A 20,364-nucleotide genomic window follows, 5' to 3' on the forward strand; every position below is an offset into this window, starting at 1 on the left:
TCCCCAGTCTCTCTCATGTCTTCACCCCCAGCCCCCTGGGACTCTCCTGTCTGTCACAGCTACTCTCCCACCACGCCCAGATTTCAGCGGGAGTCAGCCTCCCACACTCCGGAATCACCTACAGACTCACAGACTTCACTGAGGTCCTCCCTGGTCTCTCTCAGGTCTTTGCCCTCAGCCCACAGGGACTCTTGTGTCTCTTTCAGCTACTGTCAAAACTTCTCTAGATTCCAGCTGGAGTCAGTTCCAGGCGCCCACGATACACCACTGAACTCGCGAATTTCACTGACTTACTCCCCAGTCTCCCTCATGTTCTCACCCCCAGCCCTCAGGGACTCTTCTGTCTCTCTCAGCTACTCTCCAGCCATCTCCAGATTTCACCTGCAGTCAGCTTCCCACACCCAGGAATCACCTACAAACTCCGGGACCTTACTGCAACCCTCCCCCATTTCTTTCACCTCTTCACCCCCTGCCTTCAGGGACTCTCCTGTGTCTCCCAGCTTCTCTCCAGCCCTCCCCAGATTTCTGCCACAGTCAGCCCCAGGCACCCAGGACAACCCTAGACACCCACAGGCCTCACGAGCCTATCTCCCTATGACCTGGACTTATACAGGGATGGCTCCCACGCATCCCTCAGTGACCCCAAACCCATCTCCACTTACACTCAGACACTCCCAGGGCCTGACAGCTACTCCCCGTTATTGTCCTTCAGTTCGAAGCCCTGGCCAATCTACTAGCCCACGTGACGCAGTTACCTGGCCATTTCTCCACAGTTCCGGTGAGGGCCCCACACCCAGCCGCAGAAGAGCCCCTCCTGCATTCCGTCCTCACACGCAGGCCTGTCCCTCTACTTGCTACTGTCACACTCTTGCCAGCAGAAGAGGCCCCTGTCATGGCCGATATCACCACCCAGTCTATCCTCACCCCACAGCTGTGCAGCGGGACCCTCCTGCTGGCCCACGTGGCTGCCAGAGCCCATGCTGGCACGACGCTCCAGCATGTCGGCGTCCCTGCGGGCCACACTACCGGTGACATGGCTCGCATGACCCTCCTTCCTGGCAGTGACACTGTTGATGTGAACCCCAGTTTCACATCTGTCATTTGTAAATAGGACCATTTGCCCTTTTCGCTCTCCCTTCCATTCACAGGGCTTTTCATTCTCTCTGTTTCTGCCTCCGTTTCAGATATTTACTCACCTTTTTCTCTCTCACTATGTCTGCCGTGGTCTCCATGAGAGTGCGCCACATAAGATTCCCCCATTAAAAGTCATGAATTGAGTGGCTTTTAGTATACCTGTGGTTGTGCACATTCCCTTTTAATTCGCAACCCATTGTAGAACGTCTTATCACCCCCGACCAGAGAAAAACCCTGTAGACATTAGTCACTCCTCATTCTGTCTCAAACCCTCTCCCTGACCCTCAACCCTAGGTAGCAACTACATAGTGCGATCAACCCCATATGAATAGATTTCCATATTGTGGACAATTCCTATAAACGGAATTGCACAATAGGTGAGCTTTTATGACTGACATAACACGTAGCACAATATTTTCAAGATTCATCCACATTGTAGGCTTACCCACAGGGGGAAACCAGTCTTTTTGGGGTTTTAGCAACACCGGGTGTTTTCTCCTTCCTTCCGTCCTTCTTTCCTTCTTTCCTTCCTTCCTTCCTTCCTTCCTTCCTTCCTTCCTTCCTTCCTTCCTACCTTCCTTCTTTCCTTCCTTCCTTCATTCCTTCCTCCTATTTCTCTCTTACTCCTTCTGCCCTCTCTCTTTCATATGCCTTAGGTGCATCCCACATTCTGCGTTTTTTTGGGGAAATCCTCCACAGGTGCAGGAAAATTGTGTTATTGAAACTATTTACCGCTATCTCTCTTTCACGGCTCTCCATCAGTTGTGAACATCTATTGATTTATCCCAAGTCACTAGGCGTATTTTAATTAGGTACACCTGTTTTTCTTTATACAGCTGTTTCTGGACTATTTAGGGTCGCATACTCCTAAACCCAGTGTAACTCAGAAACGCATCTAATATTCCAATAAACCCATCATAACGTTGAAAAATCATAAATCAAACCATCGTAAGTCACGGTTTGTCCGTGGATATGGGCGTCATCAATTCCATTGTATTCAATAATGCTGTACGCCATTAACAATGGCAGACTGATTGGGAGTGGAGATGGATAGCATTATAAAAATCAGTTATTAGAGGGATACTTCTTTAACCTGACTGAAGAACTGATCTAATGGCTTTAGTACAGTGCATGATTATGTGAGATGTTTTGAGACAGAGTAGCACATTTGTGAATGAAATTGTATGGCTTTTTTTCACTTAGTAGGAACCATTGTGTGTGGAAACGTGAGAAAATTGCTTTCGGCTGTAGAGTCCGGCATTCATTGTAGATTTAAGCTTCGTTTTCTGTGAGCAAATCTTATTCAATGAAATACTACTCTTTACAATAAAAAACAAAGGCACTGGTGATGTGAGGTCATTATCCTCAGCAAACTAATCCAGGGAAAGAAAACCAAACGCCACATTCTCACTTATAATGGGAGCTGAAAAATGGGATCACATGGACACAGGAAGGGGAACAACACACACTGGGGCCTTTCGGGAGGCAGAGCGTTAAGAAAGACAGCTACTGCACGCTGGGCTTAATACCTAGGTGATGGGTTGACAGGTGCAGCAAACCACCATGGCACACGTTTGTTTACCTCAGTAACAAATCTGCACATCCTGCACATATACCCCAGAACTTAGAAACAAAACGAAACAAAAGAAAACGAAAAAGCAATAGCAAAACGCTAAAGGCAAAATAAAGTTTCAAACTCAGAAAGTGACAGACCAATGTTTGCTTCCCATCATGGTTCTCAACCCAGGTGCCATAAGGTCAGGATAAAGAATTTGATTACATATTGTAAATAAGACGTGCAGCAAATGACCAGAAATATTATTCTCAACATATGTGTGTCTTCTAATTCAATGGTGACGCTATCTACCGGGACATAGCATTAGATTCCAAAGGGCCGAGTCCCGCCAGACAGGCCTCCCACACTAATAACAATGGGAAGCCCTACGTTGTTTTACCTGTGCTTCTCAGCAGCTGGCTAGAAATCAGGTTGCCACCACTCCCGGATTTAGTTGCATTCATTTGCTGGAAGAGCTCACAGCACGCAGGGAAACAGTTACATTTGCCGTTGTATTTTAGCGGATATTGCAAAAATTCAGAAATAAATTTGGGGCCCTGCATGTGGGGATGGGCGCACTGCCTTCCAGGAAGTGTTATCCAGAAGCTCTCTGTACCCAGTCCTTTTGGGTTTTTATGGAGACCTCATTCTATAGGCATGATGGGTTAAACCATAGGCTATTGGTGATCAACTCCACCTGAGGCTCTCAGCCCTCCCTGCAAATTGGGGTTGAGGCTTTGCCATTCTCATTCTGACTGAAAGAAGTTACACAAACGGAATTTTAAAACAGATAAGCACAACTGGAATCTTAATTAGATGATTGGATTACCTGGAGCCACACCTTGATATTCCTAACCCGAGCACACTCATCCAACGAATGCTCCACCCAACTGGCTCCCAAGTCTCTACGTGGTTCCAGAGCAAAAGAATGTTTCTACAACGCATATCCCCACCTTTTCTTCCAAGTCTTTTCGCTTACACGGAAAGACTTCTTAAACTGCCATGCATCAGGGTCAGGGGGAGGTCTTGTTACAACGCAGATCTGTGGATCTCTGGGGTTTGATTGTTGCAAGGATGCTGCTGGTGTCAAAACCACAACGCGGGAACCACAGAACCACTAGTTGGTTTTCCGTGTTTCAGTGCATACAATTCCTAAGTTATCTGGCCAAGAAAACTTGTAAGTTCTTAGATTGTCCCAAAGGTGGCGCATGAAATCAAAGCAGGAGAACAGTTTCCTACGAGCTGTAGCCTGGGAAAGTTGGGGGTGACTGATGGAAAGGAGGAGTGAAGCTCCGCCCTTTCCGCTGCTAGGCTGCGCCCGAGGCTATTTAACCCCGCCCTGGCTGGCCTGTACTCAGATCTTCGCGGAGCGGATCAGCGGCCGGAGCGTTTGGCGGACTCTGCGTGGACTTGGAGCTCACAGCGTCTTGCGACTTGGAAGCGGATTCAGAGGACAGGACAGAACACTTGGGCAAGTGAATCTCTGTCTGTCTGTCTGTCTGTCTGTCTCATTGGTTGCTTGATTTCCATTTTCTTAAGGGGCACATACCTCACACCGCACACACACAAACACACACACACACTCACACACACACACACACACACACACACACACACACACACACACACACACACACTCCTTCCTTCTGCGAGTTAGAAAATTAGTAGGGGCCCCTGGGAGCTGCAGATTTCCTAATCATGTCTGCACCTAAGAACAGTAGGGTCTTGTCTGGCTCTTCTTATGAACGGTCCCCCAGCCCGGACTCCCCAACGTCCATGCGAGCCTCACCCAGCTTCTCCCTCTCCCCTCTCAGAAACTCAGGCTTAAGGGGAAGCTCCTCACCAGGGATCCGGAGCTACCATTCACCATCCCCTAGGGCTTCACCACACTCACCTCTGTCATCACCAGAATCCCACAAGCTCCCATTTCCCTGTCCTCACCGTGATGGGCAATCAATGAAGCCATTGGGCTCTCCCGTGTCCTCCTCTGAGGATTCCTCAGAGTCCCCACGTTCATCAATAATATACCACATGTTCTTACTGCCATCACCCAGCAGCTCACCCCCAGCTCTCGGGGGGTCTCCTGTGTCTCCCAGCTACTCTCCAAACAACCCCAGATTTCAGCTGGAGTCAGCCCCCCACACCCAGGAATCACCAACAAACTCACGAGCCTCACAGTGCTCCACCCCTGTGTCTTTCATCTCTTCACCCCCAGGCCTCAGGGACTCTCCTGTGGCTCCCAGTTACTCTCCAGCCATCCCCAGTTTCCTGCGGGAGTCAGCCCCATGCACCCAGGAGTCCCCCAGACACTCACAGGTCTCGGGAGAATATGAGCGGTCCCCCAGCCCTGACTCCTCAAGATTCATGCCTGCCTCACCCAGCTTCTCCCTCTCCCCTCCCAGAAACTCACACCCAAGGGGCAGCTCCTCACCAGGGATGTGGAAGTACTCTACATCATCCCACAGGGCTTCACCACTCTCACATCCATCATCAGCAGAATTCCACAACTTTAAGTTTCCCTTTCCTAACCAAGCAGGACAGTCACTCATGTCATCCTGTTCTCCCGTGTCCTCCTCGGGAGATTCTTCACAGTCACCTCATTCATCAATAATATACCATATGTTCTTACTGCCATCATCCAGCAGCTCACCCCCAGCCACCCATGACTCTCCTGTCTGTCCCAGCTACTCTCCAACTACGCCCAGATTTCAGCGGGAGTCTGTACCCCACACCCAAGAAACACCTACAAACTCACAGACCTCAGTGAGATCCTCGCCAGTCTCTCTCACGTCTTCACCCCCAGCCCTTACGGATCCTCCAGTCTGTCCCAGCTACTCTCCAACCACGCCCACATTTCAGCGCGGGTCAGTTCCAGGAACCCAGGGATCACCACCAAGCCCGCCACTTTCACTGAGTTACTCCCCAGTCTCTAGCACATCTTTATCTCCAACCCTCAGGGACTCGCCTGTGTGTCCCAGCTACTCTCCAAACACGCCCACACTTCAGCGGGAGTCCGTTGCAGGCACCCAGAAATCACCACCAAACTCACCAATTTCACTGCGTTACTCCCCAGTCTCTCTCATGTCTTCACCGTCCCTCAGGGACTCTCCCGTCTGTCCCAGCTCCTCTCCAACCACGCCCACATTTCAGCTGGAGTCAGTTCCAGGCACCCCGGAATCACCACCAAACTCACCAGTTTCACTCAGTTACTCCCCAGTCTCTAGCACGTCTTTATCTCCAACCCTCAGGGACTCTCCTGTGTGTCCCAGCTACTCTCCAACCACGCCCACACTTCAGCGGGAGTCAGTTCCTGGCACCCAGGAATCACCACCAAACTCACCAATTTCACTCAATTACTCTCCAGTCTCTCTCATGTCTTCACCAGCCCTCAGGGACTCTCCTGTCTGTCCCAGCTACTCTCCAACCACGCCCACATTTCAGCTGGAGTCCGTTCCAGGCACCCCGCAGTCACCACCAAACTCACCAGTTTCACTGAATTACTCCCCGGTCTCTCTCATGTCTTCACCCCCAGCCCTCAGGGACTCTCCTGTGTGTCCCAGCTACTCTCCAACCATGCCCAGATTTCAGCGGGAGTCAGTTCCAGGCTCCCAGGTATCACCTACAAACTCAGCAGTTTCACTGAGTTACTCCCCAGTCTCTCTCATGTCTTCACCCCCAGCCCCCTGGGACTCTCCTGTCTGTCCCAGCTACTCTCCCACCACGCCCAGATTTCAGCGGGAGTCAGCCTCCCACACTCCGGAATCACCTACAGACTCACAGACTTCACTGAGGTCCTCCCTGGTCTCTCTCAGGTCTTTGCCCTCAGCCCACAGGGACTCTTGTGTCTCTTTCAGCTACTGTCAAAACTTCTCTAGATTCCAGCTGGAGTCAGTTCCAGGCGCCCACGATACACCACCGAACTCGCGAATTTCACTGACTTACTCCCCAGTCTCCCTCATGTTCTCACCCCCAGCCCTCAGGGACTCTTCTGTCTCTCTCAGCTACTCTCCAGCCATCTCCAGATTTCACCTGCAGTCAGCTTCCCACACCCAGGAATCACCTACAAACTCCGGGACCTTACTGCAACCCTCCCCCATTTCTTTCACCTCTTCACCCCCTGCCTTCAGGGACTCTCCTGTGTCTCCCAGCTTCTCTCCAGCCCTCCCCAGATTTCTGCCACAGTCAGCCCCAGGCACCCAGGACAACCCTAGACACCCACAGGCCTCACGAGCCTATCTCCCTATGACCTGGACTTATACAGGGATGGCTCCCACGCATCCCTCAGTGACCCCAAACCCATCTCCACTTACACTCAGACACTCCCAGGGCCTGACAGCTACTCCCCGTTATTGTCCTTCAGTTCGAAGCCCTGGCCAATCTACTAGCCCACGTGACGCAGTTACCTGGCCATTTCTCCACAGTTCCGGTGAGGGCCCCACACCCAGCCGCAGAAGAGCCCCTCCTGCATTCCGTCCTCACACGCAGGCCTGTCCCTCTACTTGCTACTGTCACACTCTTGCCAGCAGAAGAGGCCCCTGTCATGGCCGATATCACCACCCAGTCTATCCTCACCCCACAGCTGTGCAGCGGGACCCTCCTGCTGGCCCACGTGGCTGCCAGAGCCCATGCTGGCACGACGCTCCAGCATGTCGGCGTCCCTGCGGGCCACACTACCGGTGACATGGCTCGCATGACCCTCCTTCCTGGCAGTGACACTGTTGATGTGAACCCCAGTTTCACATCTGTCATTTGTAAATAGGACCATTTGCCCTTTTCGCTCTCCCTTCCATTCACAGGGCTTTTCATTCTCTCTGTTTCTGCCTCCGTTTCAGATATTTACTCACCTTTTTCTCTCTCACTATGTCTGCCGTGGTCTCCATGAGAGTGCGCCACATAAGATTCCCCCATTAAAAGTCATGAATTGAGTGGCTTTTAGTATACCTGTGGTTGTGCACATTCCCTTTTAATTCGCAACCCATTGTAGAACGTCTTATCACCCCCGACCAGAGAAAAACCCTGTAGACATTAGTCACTCCTCATTCTGTCTCAAACCCTCTCCCTGACCCTCAACCCTAGGTAGCAACTACATAGTGCGCTCAACCCCATATGAATAGATTTCCATATTGTGGACAATTCCTATAAACGGAATTGCACAATAGGTGAGCTTTTATGACTGACATAACACGTAGCACAATATTTTCAAGATTCATCCACATTGTAGGCTTACCCACAGGGGGAAACCAGTCTTTTTGGGGTTTTAGTAACACCGGGTGTTTTCTCCTTCCTTCCGTCCTTCTTTCCTTCTTTCCTTCCTTCCTTCCTTCCTTCCTTCCTTCCTTCCTTCCTACCTTCCTTCTTTCCTTCCTTCCTTCATTCCTTCCTCCTATTTCTCTCTTACTCCTTCTGCCCTCTCTCTTTCATATGCCTTAGGTGCATCCCACATTCTGCGTTTTTTTGGGGAAATCCTCCACAGGTGCAGGAAAATTGTGTTATTGAAACTATTTACCGCTATCTCTCTTTCACGGCTCTCCATCAGTTGTGAACATCTATTGATTTATCCCAAGTCACTAGGCGTATTTTAATTAGGTACACCTGTTTTTCTTTATACAGCTGTTTCTGGACTATTTAGGGTCGCATACTCCTAAACCCAGTGTAACTCAGAAACGCATCTAATATTCCAATAAACCCATCATAACGTTGAAAAATCATAAATCAAACCATCGTAAGTCACGGTTTGTCCGTGGATATGGGCGTCATCAATTCCATTGTATTCAATAATGCTGTACGCCATTAACAATGGCAGACTGATTGGGAGTGGAGATGGATAGCATTATAAAAATCAGTTATTAGAGGGATAGTTCTTTAACCTGACTGAAGAACTGATCTAATGGCTTTAGTACAGTGCATGATTATGTGAGATGTTTTGAGACAGAGTAGCACATTTGTGAATGAAATTGTATGGCTTTTTTTCACTTAGTAGGAACCATTGTGTGTGGAAACGTGAGAAAATTGCTTTCGGCTGTAGAGTCCGGCATTCATTGTAGATTTAAGCTTCGTTTTCTGTGAGCAAATCTTATTCAATGAAATACTACTCTTTACAATAAAAAACAAAGGCACTGGTGATGTGAGGTCATTATCCTCAGCAAACTAATCCAGGGAAAGAAAACCAAACGCCACATTCTCACTTATAATGGGAGCTGAAAAATGGGATCACATGGACACAGGAAGGGGAACAACACACACTGGGGCCTTTCGGGAGGCAGAGCGTTAAGAAAGACAGCTACTGCACGCTGGGCTTAATACCTAGGTGATGGGTTGACAGGTGCAGCAAACCACCATGGCACACGTTTGTTTACCTCAGTAACAAATCTGCACATCCTGCACATATACCCCAGAACTTAGAAACAAAACGAAACAAAAGAAAACGAAAAAGCAATAGCAAAACGCTAAAGGCAAAATAAAGTTTCAAACTCAGAAAGTGACAGACCAATGTTTGCTTCCCATCATGGTTCTCAACCCAGGTGCCATAAGGTCAGGATAAAGAATTTGATTACATATTGTAAATAAGACGTGCAGCAAATGACCAGAAATATTATTCTCAACATATGTGTGTCTTCTAATTCAATGGTGACGCTATCTACCGGGACATAGCATTAGATTCCAAAGGGCCGAGTCCCGCCAGACAGGCCTCCCACACTAATAACAATGGGAAGCCCTACGTTGTTTTACCTGTGCTTCTCAGCAGCTGGCTAGAAATCAGGTTGCCACCACTCCCGGATTTAGTTGCATTCATTTGCTGGAAGAGCTCACAGCACGCAGGGAAACAGTTACATTTGCCGTTGTATTTTAGCGGATATTGCAAAAATTCAGAAATAAATTTGGGGCCCTGCATGTGGGGAGGGGCGCACTGCCTTCCAGGAAGTGTTATCCAGAAGCTCTCTGTACCCAGTCCTTTTGGGTTTTTATGGAGACCTCATTCTATAGGCATGATGGGTTAAACCATAGGCTATTGGTGATCAACTCCACCTGAGGCTCTCAGCCCTCCCTGCAAATTGGGGTTGAGGCTTTGCCATTCTCATTCTGACTGAAAGAAGTTACACAAACGGAATTTTAAAACAGATAAGCACAACTGGAATCTTAATTAGATGATTGGATTACCTGGAGCCACACCTTGATATTCCTAACCCGAGCACACTCATCCAACGAATGCTCCACCCAACTGGCTCCCAAGTCTCTACGTGGTTCCAGAGCAAAAGAATGTTTCTACAACGCATATCCCCACCTTTTCTTCCAAGTCTTTTCGCTTACACGGAAAGACTTCTTAAACTGCCATGCATCAGGGTCAGGGGGAGGTCTTGTTACAACGCAGATCTGTGGATCTCTGGGGTTTGATTGTTGCAAGGATGCTGCTGGTGTCAAAACCACAACGCGGGAACCACAGAACCACTAGTTGGTTTTCCGTGTTTCAGTGCATACAATTCCTAAGTTATCTGGCCAAGAAAACTTGTAAGTTCTTAGATTGTCCCAAAGGTGGCGCATGAAATCAAAGCAGGAGAACAGTTTCCTACGAGCTGTAGCCTGGGAAAGTTGGGGGTGACTGATGGAAAGGAGGAGTGAAGCTCCGCCCTTTCCGCTGCTAGGCTGCGCCCGAGGCTATTTAACCCCGCCCTGGCTGGCCTGTACTCAGATCTTCGCGGAGCGGATCAGCGGCCGGAGCGTTTGGCGGACTCTGCGTGGACTTGGAGCTCACAGCGTCTTGCGACTTGGAAGCGGATTCAGAGGACAGGACAGAACACTTGGGCAAGTGAATCTCTGTCTGTCTGTCTGTCTGTCTGTCTCATTGGTTGCTTGATTTCCATTTTCTTAAGGGGCACATACCTCACACCGCACACACACAAACACACACACACACTCACACACACACACACACACACACACACACACACACACACACACACTCCTTCCTTCTGCGAGTTAGAAAATTAGTAGGGGCCCCTGGGAGCTGCAGATTTCCTAATCATGTCTGCACCTAAGAACAGTAGGGTCTTGTCTGGCTCTTCTTATGAACGGTCCCCCAGCCCGGACTCCCCAAGGTCCATGCGAGCCTCACCCAGCTTCTCCCTCTCCCCTCTCAGAAACTCAGGCTTAAGGGGAAGCTCCTCACCAGGGATCCGGAGCTACCATTCACCATCCCCTAGGGCTTCACCACACTCACCTCTGTCATCACCAGAATCCCACAAGCTCCCATTTCCCTGTCCTCACCGTGATGGGCAATCAATGAAGCCATTGGGCTCTCCCGTGTCCTCCTCTGAGGATTCCTCAGAGTCCCCACGTTCATCAATAATATACCACATGTTCTTACTGCCATCACCCAGCAGCTCACCCCCAGCTCTCGGGGGGTCTCCTGTGTCTCCCAGCTACTCTCCAAACAACCCCAGATTTCAGCTGGAGTCAGCCCCCCACACCCAGGAATCACCAACAAACTCACGAGCCTCACAGTGCTCCACCCCTGTGTCTTTCATCTCTTCACCCCCAGGCCTCAGGGACTCTCCTGTGGCTCCCAGTTACTCTCCAGCCATCCCCAGTTTCCTGCGGGAGTCAGCCCCATGCACCCAGGAGTCCCCCAGACACTCACAGGTCTCGGGAGAATATGAGCGGTCCCCCAGCCCTGACTCCTCAAGATTCATGCCTGCCTCACCCAGCTTCTCCCTCTCCCCTCCCAGAAACTCACACCCAAGGGGCAGCTCCTCACCAGGGATGTGGAAGTACTCTACATCATCCCACAGGGCTTCACCACTCTCACATCCATCATCAGCAGAATTCCACAACTTTAAGTTTCCCTTTCCTAACCAAGCAGGACAGTCACTCATGTCATCGTGTTCTCCCGTGTCCTCCTCGGGAGATTCTTCACAGTCACCTCATTCATCAATAATATACCATATGTTCTTACTGCCATCATCCAGCAGCTCACCCCCAGCCACCCATGACTCTCCTGTCTGTCCCAGCTACTCTCCAACTACGCCCAGATTTCAGCGGGAGTCTGTACCCCACACCCCAGAAACACCTACAAACTCACAGACCTCAGTGAGATCCTCGCCAGTCTCTCTCACGTCTTCACCCCCAGCCCTTACGGATCCTCCAGTCTGTCCCAGCTACTCTCCAACCACGCCCACATTTCAGCGCGGGTCAGTTCCAGGAACCCAGGGATCACCACCAAGCCCGCCACTTTCACTGAGTTACTCCCCAGTCTCTAGCACGTCTTTATCTCCAACCCTCAGGGACTCGCCTGTGTGTCCCAGCTACTCTCCAAACACGCCCACACTTCAGCGGGAGTCCGTTGCAGGCACCCAGAAATCACCACCAAACTCACCAATTTCACTGCGTTACTCCCCAGTCTCTCTCATGTCTTCACCGTCCCTCAGGGACTCTCCCGTCTGTCCCAGCTCCTCTCCAACCACGCCCACATTTCAGCTGGAGTCAGTTCCAGGCACCCCGGAATCACCACCAAACTCACCAGTTTCACTCAGTTACTCCCCAGTCTCTAGCACGTCTTTATCTCCAACCCTCAGGGACTCTCCTGTGTGTCCCAGCTACTCTCCAACCACGCCCACACTTCAGCGGGAGTCAGTTCCTGGCACCCAGGAATCACCACCAAACTCACCAATTTCACTCAATTACTCTCCAGTCTCTCTCATGTCTTCACCAGCCCTCAGGGACTCTCCTGTCTGTCCCAGCTACTCTCCAACCACGCCCACATTTCAGCTGGAGTCCGTTCCAGGCACCCCGCAGTCACCACCAAACTCACCAGTTTCACTGAGTTACTCCCCGGTCTCTCTCATGTCTTCACCCCCAGCCCTCAGGGACTCTCCTGTGTGTCCCAGCTACTCTCCAACCATGCCCAGATTTCAGCGGGAGTCAGTTCCAGGCTCCCAGGTATCACCTACAAACTCAGCAGTTTCACTGAGTTACTCCCCAGTCTCTCTCATGTCTTCACCCCCAGCCCCCTGGGACTCTCCTGTCTGTCCCAGCTACTCTCCCACCACGCCCAGATTTCAGCGGGAGTCAGCCTCCCACACTCCGGAATCACCTACAGACTCACAGACTTCACTGAGGTCCTCCCTGGTCTCTCTCAGGTCTTTGCCCTCAGCCCACAGGGACTCTTGTGTCTCTTTCAGCTACTGTCAAAACTTCTCTAGATTCCAGCTGGAGTCAGTTCCAGGCGCCCACGATACACCACTGAACTCGCGAATTTCACTGACTTACTCCCCAGTCTCCCTCATGTTCTCACCCCCAGCCCTCAGGGACTCTTCTGTCTCTCTCAGCTACTCTCCAGCCATCTCCAGATTTCACCTGCAGTCAGCTTCCCACACCCAGGAATCACCTACAAACTCCGGGACCTTACTGCAACCCTCCCCCATTTCTTTCACCTCTTCACCCCCTGCCTTCAGGGACTCTCCTGTGTCTCCCAGCTTCTCTCCAGCCCTCCCCAGATTTCTGCCACAGTCAGCCCCAGGCACCCAGGACAACCCTAGACACCCACAGGCCTCACGAGCCTATCTCCCTATGACCTGGACTTATACAGGGATGGCTCCCACGCATCCCTCAGTGACCCCAAACCCATCTCCACTTACACTCAGACACTCCCAGGGCCTGACAGCTACTCCCCGTTATTGTCCTTCAGTTCGAAGCCCTGGCCAATCTACTAGCCCACGTGACGCAGTTACCTGGCCATTTCTCCACAGTTCCGGTGAGGGCCCCACACCCAGCCGCAGAAGAGCCCCTCCTGCATTCCGTCCTCACACGCAGGCCTGTCCCTCTACTTGCTACTGTCACACTCTTGCCAGCAGAAGAGGCCCCTGTCATGGCCGATATCACCACCCAGTCTATCCTCACCCCACAGCTGTGCAGCGGGACCCTCCTGCTGGCCCACGTGGCTGCCAGAGCCCATGCTGGCACGACGCTCCAGCATGTCGGCGTCCCTGCGGGCCACACTACCGGTGACATGGCTCGCATGACCCTCCTTCCTGGCAGTGACACTGTTGATGTGAACCCCAGTTTCACATCTGTCATTTGTAAATAGGACCATTTGCCCTTTTCGCTCTCCCTTCCATTCACAGGGCTTTTCATTCTCTCTGTTTCTGCCTCCGTTTCAGATATTTACTCACCTTTTTCTCTCTCACTATGTCTGCCGTGGTCTCCATGAGAGTGCGCCACATAAGATTCCCCCATTAAAAGTCATGAATTGAGTGGCTTTTAGTATACCTGTGGTTGTGCACATTCCCTTTTAATTCGCAACCCATTGTAGAACGTCTTATCACCCCCGACCAGAGAAAAACCCTGTAGACATTAGTCACTCCTCATTCTGTCTCAAACCCTCTCCCTGACCCTCAACCCTAGGTAGCAACTACATAGTGCGATCAACCCCATATGAATAGATTTCCATATTGTGGACAATTCCTATAAACGGAATTGCACAATAGGTGAGCTTTTATGACTGACATAACACGTAGCACAATATTTTCAAGATTCATCCACATTGTAGGCTTACCCACAGGGGGAAACCAGTCTTTTTGGGGTTTTAGCAACACCGGGTGTTTTCTCCTTCCTTCCGTCCTTCTTTCCTTCTTTCCTTCCTTCCTTCCTTCCTTCCTTCCTTCCTTCCTTCCTTCCTTCCTACCTTCCTTCTTTCCTTCCTTCCTTCATTCCTTCCTCCTATTTCTCTCTTACTCCTTCTGCCCTCTCTCTTTCATATGCCTTAGGTGCATCCCACATTCTGCGTTTTTTTGGGGAAATCCTCCACAGGTGCAGGAAAATTGTGTTATTGAAACTATTTACCGCTATCTCTCTTTCACGGCTCTCCATCAGTTGTGAACATCTATTGATTTATCCCAAGTCACTAGGCGTATTTTAATTAGGTACACCTGTTTTTCTTTATACAGCTGTTTCTGGACTATTTAGGGTCGCATACTCCTAAACCCAGTGTAACTCAGAAACGCATCTAATATTCCAATAAACCCATCATAACGTTGAAAAATCATAAATCAAACCATCGTAAGTCACGGTTTGTCCGTGGATATGGGCGTCATCAATTCCATTGTATTCAATAATGCTGTACGCCATTAACAATGGCAGACTGATTGGGAGTGGAGATGGATAGCATTATAAAAATCAGTTATTAGAGGGATAGTTCTTTAACCTGACTGAAGAACTGATCTAATGGCTTTAGTACAGTGCATGATTATGTGAGATGTTTTGAGACAGAGTAGCACATTTGTGAATGAAATTGTATGGCTTTTTTTCACTTAGTAGGAACCATTGTGTGTGGAAACGTGAGAAAATTGCTTTCGGCTGTAGAGTCCGGCATTCATTGTAGATTTAAGCTTCGTTTTCTGTGAGCAAATCTTATTCAATGAAATACTACTCTTTACAATAAAAAACAAAGGCACTGGTGATGTGAGGTCATTATCCTCAGCAAACTAATCCAGGGAAAGAAAACCAAACGCCACATTCTCACTTATAATGGGAGCTGAAAAATGGGATCACATGGACACAGGAAGGGGAACAACACACACTGGGGCCTTTCGGGAGGCAGAGCGTTAAGAAAGACAGCTACTGCACGCTGGGCTTAATACCTAGGTGATGGGTTGACAGGTGCAGCAAACCACCATGGCACACGTTTGTTTACCTCAGTAACAAATCTGCACATCCTGCACATATACCCCAGAACTTAGAAACAAAACGAAACAAAAGAAAACGAAAAAGCAATAGCAAAACGCTAAAGGCAAAATAAAGTTTCAAACTCAGAAAGTGACAGACCAATGTTTGCTTCCCATCATGGTTCTCAACCCAGGTGCCATAAGGTCAGGATAAAGAATTTGATTACATATTGTAAATAAGACGTGCAGCAAATGACCAGAAATATTATTCTCAACATATGTGTGTCTTCTAATTCAATGGTGACGCTATCTACCGGGACATAGCATTAGATTCCAAAGGGCCGAGTCCCGCCAGACAGGCCTCCCACACTAATAACAATGGGAAGCCCTACGTTGTTTTACCTGTGCTTCTCAGCAGCTGGCTAGAAATCAGGTTGCCACCACTCCCGGATTTAGTTGCATTCATTTGCTGGAAGAGCTCACAGCACGCAGGGAAACAGTTACATTTGCCGTTGTATTTTAGCGGATATTGCAAAAATTCAGAAATAAATTTGGGGCCCTGCATGTGGGGATGGGCGCACTGCCTTCCAGGAAGTGTTATCCAGAAGCTCTCTGTACCCAGTCCTTTTGGGTTTTTATGGAGACCTCATTCTATAGGCATGATGGGTTAAACCATAGGCTATTGGTGATCAACTCCACCTGAGGCTCTCAGCCCTCCCTGCAAATTGGGGTTGAGGCTTTGCCATTCTCATTCTGACTGAAAGAAGTTACACAAACGGAATTTTAAAACAGATAAGCACAACTGGAATCTTAATTAGATGATTGGATTACCTGGAGCCACACCTTGATATTCCTAACCCGAGCACACTCATCCAACGAATGCTCCACCCAACTGGCTCCCAAGTCTCTACGTGGTTCCAGAGCAAAAGAATGTTTCTACAACGCATATCCCCACCTTTTCTTCCAAGTCTTTTCGCTTACACGGAAAGACTTCTTAAACTGCCATGCATCAGGGTCAGGGGGAGGTCTTGTTACAACGCAGATCTGTGGATCTCTGGGGTTTGATTGTTGCAAGGATGCTGCTGGTGTCAAAACCACAACGCGGGAACCACAGAACCACTAGTTGGTTTTCCGTGTTTCAGTGCATACAATTCCTAAGTTATCTGGCCAAGAAAACTTGTAAGTTCTTAGATTGTCCCAAAGGTGGCGCATGAAATCAAAGCAGGAGAACAGTTTCCTACGAGCTGTAGCCTGGGAAAGTTGGGGGTGACTGATGGAAAGGAGGAGTGAAGCTCCGCCCTTTCCGCTGCTAGGCTGCGCCCGAGGCTATTTAACCCCGCCCTGGCTGGCCTGTACTCAGATCTTCGCGGAGCGGATCAGCGGCCGGAGCGTTTGGCGGACTCTGCGTGGACTTGGAGCTCACAGCGTCTTGCGACTTGGAAGCGGATTCAGAGGACAGGACAGAACACTTGGGCAAGTGAATCTCTGTCTGTCTGTCTGTCTGTCTGTCTCATTGGTTGCTTGATTTCCATTTTCTTAAGGGGCACATACCTCACACCGCACACACACAAACACACACACACACTCACACACACACACACACACACACACACACACACACACACACACACTCCTTCCTTCTGCGAGTTAGAAAATTAGTAGGGGCCCCTGGGAGCTGCAGATTTCCTAATCATGTCTGCACCTAAGAACAGTAGGGTCTTGTCTGGCTCTTCTTATGAACGGTCCCCCAGCCCGGACTCCCCAACGTCCATGCGAGCCTCACCCAGCTTCTCCCTCTCCCCTCTCAGAAACTCAGGCTTAAGGGGAAGCTCCTCACCAGGGATCCGGAGCTACCATTCACCATCCCCTAGGGCTTCACCACACTCACCTCTGTCATCACCAGAATCCCACAAGCTCCCATTTCCCTGTCCTCACCGTGATGGGCAATCAATGAAGCCATTGGGCTCTCCCGTGTCCTCCTCTGAGGATTCCTCAGAGTCCCCACGTTCATCAATAATATACCACATGTTCTTACTGCCATCACCCAGCAGCTCACCCCCAGCTCTCGGGGGGTCTCCTGTGTCTCCCAGCTACTCTCCAAACAACCCCAGATTTCAGCTGGAGTCAGCCCCCCACACCCAGGAATCACCAACAAACTCACGAGCCTCACAGTGCTCCACCCCTGTGTCTTTCATCTCTTCACCCCCAGGCCTCAGGGACTCTCCTGTGGCTCCCAGTTACTCTCCAGCCATCCCCAGTTTCCTGCGGGAGTCAGCCCCATGCACCCAGGAGTCCCCCAGACACTCACAGGTCTCGGGAGAATATGAGCGGTCCCCCAGCCCTGACTCCTCAAGATTCATGCCTGCCTCACCCAGCTTCTCCCTCTCCCCTCCCAGAAACTCACACCCAAGGGGCAGCTCCTCACCAGGGATGTGGAAGTACTCTACATCATCCCACAGGGCTTCACCACTCTCACATCCATCATCAGCAGAATTCCACAACTTTAAGTTTCCCTTTCCTAACCAAGCAGGACAGTCACTCATGTCATCCTGTTCTCCCGTGTCCTCCTCGGGAGATTCTTCACAGTCACCTCATTCATCAATAATATACCATATGTTCTTACTGCCATCATCCAGCAGCTCACCCCCAGCCACCCATGACTCTCCTGTCTGTCCCAGCTACTCTCCAACTACGCCCAGATTTCAGCGGGAGTCTGTACCCCACACCCAAGAAACACCTACAAACTCACAGACCTCAGTGAGATCCTCGCCAGTCTCTCTCACGTCTTCACCCCCAGCCCTTACGGATCCTCCAGTCTGTCCCAGCTACTCTCCAACCACGCCCACATTTCAGCGCGGGTCAGTTCCAGGAACCCAGGGATCACCACCAAGCCCGCCACTTTCACTGAGTTACTCCCCAGTCTCTAGCACATCTTTATCTCCAACCCTCAGGGACTCGCCTGTGTGTCCCAGCTACTCTCCAAACACGCCCACACTTCAGCGGGAGTCCGTTGCAGGCACCCAGAAATCACCACCAAACTCACCAATTTCACTGCGTTACTCCCCAGTCTCTCTCATGTCTTCACCGTCCCTCAGGGACTCTCCCGTCTGTCCCAGCTCCTCTCCAACCACGCCCACATTTCAGCTGGAGTCAGTTCCAGGCACCCCGGAATCACCACCAAACTCACCAGTTTCACTCAGTTACTCCCCAGTCTCTAGCACGTCTTTATCTCCAACCCTCAGGGACTCTCCTGTGTGTCCCAGCTACTCTCCAACCACGCCCACACTTCAGCGGGAGTCAGTTCCTGGCACCCAGGAATCACCACCAAACTCACCAATTTCACTCAATTACTCTCCAGTCTCTCTCATGTCTTCACCAGCCCTCAGGGACTCTCCTGTCTGTCCCAGCTACTCTCCAACCACGCCCACATTTCAGCTGGAGTCCGTTCCAGGCACCCCGCAGTCACCACCAAACTCACCAGTTTCACTGAATTACTCCCCGGTCTCTCTCATGTCTTCACCCCCAGCCCTCAGGGACTCTCCTGTGTGTCCCAGCTACTCTCCAACCATGCCCAGATTTCAGCGGGAGTCAGTTCCAGGCTCCCAGGTATCACCTACAAACTCAGCAGTTTCACTGAGTTACTCCCCAGTCTCTCTCATGTCTTCACCCCCAGCCCCCTGGGACTCTCCTGTCTGTCCCAGCTACTCTCCCACCACGCCCAGATTTCAGCGGGAGTCAGCCTCCCACACTCCGGAATCACCTACAGACTCACAGACTTCACTGAGGTCCTCCCTGGTCTCTCTCAGGTCTTTGCCCTCAGCCCACAGGGACTCTTGTGTCTCTTTCAGCTACTGTCAAAACTTCTCTAGATTCCAGCTGGAGTCAGTTCCAGGCGCCCACGATACACCACCGAACTCGCGAATTTCACTGACTTACTCCCCAGTCTCCCTCATGTTCTCACCCCCAGCCCTCAGGGACTCTTCTGTCTCTCTCAGCTACTCTCCAGCCATCTCCAGATTTCACCTGCAGTCAGCTTCCCACACCCAGGAATCACCTACAAACTCCGGGACCTTACTGCAACCCTCCCCCATTTCTTTCACCTCTTCACCCCCTGCCTTCAGGGACTCTCCTGTGTCTCCCAGCTTCTCTCCAGCCCTCCCCAGATTTCTGCCACAGTCAGCCCCAGGCACCCAGGACAACCCTAGACACCCACAGGCCTCACGAGCCTATCTCCCTATGACCTGGACTTATACAGGGATGGCTCCCACGCATCCCTCAGTGACCCCAAACCCATCTCCACTTACACTCAGACACTCCCAGGGCCTGACAGCTACTCCCCGTTATTGTCCTTCAGTTCGAAGCCCTGGCCAATCTACTAGCCCACGTGACGCAGTTACCTGGCCATTTCTCCACAGTTCCGGTGAGGGCCCCACACCCAGCCGCAGAAGAGCCCCTCCTGCATTCCGTCCTCACACGCAGGCCTGTCCCTCTACTTGCTACTGTCACACTCTTGCCAGCAGAAGAGGCCCCTGTCATGGCCGATATCACCACCCAGTCTATCCTCACCCCACAGCTGTGCAGCGGGACCCTCCTGCTGGCCCACGTGGCTGCCAGAGCCCATGCTGGCACGACGCTCCAGCATGTCGGCGTCCCTGCGGGCCACACTACCGGTGACATGGCTCGCATGACCCTCCTTCCTGGCAGTGACACTGTTGATGTGAACCCCAGTTTCACATCTGTCATTTGTAAATAGGACCATTTGCCCTTTTCGCTCTCCCTTCCATTCACAGGGCTTTTCATTCTCTCTGTTTCTGCCTCCGTTTCAGATATTTACTCACCTTTTTCTCTCTCACTATGTCTGCCGTGGTCTCCATGAGAGTGCGCCACATAAGATTCCCCCATTAAAAGTCATGAATTGAGTGGCTTTTAGTATACCTGTGGTTGTGCACATTCCCTTTTAATTCGCAACCCATTGTAGAACGTCTTATCACCCCCGACCAGAGAAAAACCCTGTAGACA

Source organism: Gorilla gorilla, chromosome 22 (assembly GCF_029281585.2).
Source record: "Gorilla gorilla gorilla isolate KB3781 chromosome 22, NHGRI_mGorGor1-v2.1_pri, whole genome shotgun sequence".
In the NCBI taxonomy this organism is placed as follows: Eukaryota; Metazoa; Chordata; class Mammalia; order Primates; family Hominidae; genus Gorilla; species Gorilla gorilla.